Raw genomic sequence first — 1,584 nt, forward strand, 5'->3', positions numbered from 1 at the left:
TCTAAACACCTTGTGCAGCCTCCCGACAGACTAACAAAAAGCGCCTTTTCACCAACTCAATTTATAATACGCCCCTCAAAACTCACAACCGAATAACAATCCATCCGTATATTTGATTTCCAAGATCCATTCAAGGCAACTTGGGTCTTCGCAAGCAAATAATTTCAGGGAAGAAACTCAGTTTAGTCAACTACTGGTGCATTCAGCACACCACTTGCTTTCGCTTGTCAGGGTGGCCGAGTGGTCTAAGGCGCCAGACTCAAGGACATGTGTCTTTCCAGCTGGCTTGGGTGTTCTGGTCTCCAAATGGAGGCGTGGGTTCAAATCCCACTCCTGACAGCTTCCGTTTTTACCTCTCTTGAATGGTTCCAGTGCTAGCTGACAGTGAATGACTGAAATATAAAAGCAGCAGAAGAAAGCAAGCAACTCAGTGCAATTTGTGAGTATTCTGCACTGTTAAAATGCACAGGTTTTCATACTTTTTGGAATTCGTAGCTCAAGAAGTCACTCCTGTTTCATTTTCTATTCACCAACTCGATTTGCATTCCGCCCCTCACACCTCACAACAGAATAACAAACGGCTTCATGTTCCACAGCATTCCCCTGTAGATTCGGTTTGCACTATGAATTAGGCGACCCCGAATGAAATATTTTAGTGTTGGCTCAAATGTGAGGAATTTCATGAACCCTCAAAAAGGAACGCTTGCAGAAAATGCCAGCAATTCAAAGCGTGTAGGCAGCATGAACAGACCAATTCTGCAATTTCTTTTATCGCGGGCGGTGCTTTCCGAGTCGATGGCTCTGCATTAGAAATTAGAAGTCCTGAACTCTAAACACGTTCTTGCCATAACTGCTACTCCTGCTGCTACTCCTTCGTCCTCGAAAAAAGAAAAGACAGGCATGTTTTGAGTCTCAAAATGATCTTCTGGATCCACAAGAAACATGTAAATTTGATTGATTCCGCAGTATTTTGGATGTACTGTACTTATAACTTCCATTGAAGAGAGATTTCATCAGTTGCATGAAATTGAAACTTTCGACTTTTTGTCTGGTATTGAAAATATGTTTAAAAAAAACCATAAACAATTTTCTAACAAACAACTCATGAATTATTGCCAGGATCTATATTTAGTGTTCGGTAGTGATAACACTGCTGATATTGATTGAGTAGAAATCTATGATGTATTGACAGCTTTATCTGAAGCGAGAAGTCCTAGAACGCCATCTATGAAGTTTTAGGATTCATACCAAGAAATGCCTTTTGTTTCCCACCCCAACTGCTGCTTTGGCATTACACATTATGTGAACATTACCAGTTTTGGTAGCTTCTGGGCACGATTTTCCTAAACTGAAACTTAAATTATAAAGAAAGTAAAAAATTGTTTTATTACATAAACTATAAGACAATGAAGAGAGTTTACTTCGCTTTTGTTCTTTTGACTTAAGCGTTCAGGATCCGAACCATCTGTGGACGGTTGTGTTTCTTGAATCTCTTGTAATCATCAAAAGTCGCTGTTTTGTGCTTCAGTTTTTTATCGAGTTGTACCATGGATATTTTATATGATCAATACTTTACATGCTCTT

The 1,584-nt window shown here is 39.6% G+C and overlaps 1 non-coding gene across 1 annotated transcript; it reads left to right on the top strand.

The window, feature by feature from the left end:
* The first annotated feature begins 226 nt into the window (after positions 1 to 226).
* On the top strand, positions 227 to 339 carry trnal-caa (transfer RNA leucine (anticodon CAA)). Its single transcript has 2 exons — positions 227 to 264; positions 294 to 339. It is a non-coding gene; the product is annotated as a tRNA-Leu (tRNA).
* Positions 340 to 1,584: the final 1,245 nt, after the last annotated feature.

This window comes from Lepisosteus oculatus, chromosome 14, assembly GCF_040954835.1.
Source record: "Lepisosteus oculatus isolate fLepOcu1 chromosome 14, fLepOcu1.hap2, whole genome shotgun sequence".
NCBI lineage: Eukaryota > Metazoa > Chordata > Actinopteri > Semionotiformes > Lepisosteidae > Lepisosteus > Lepisosteus oculatus.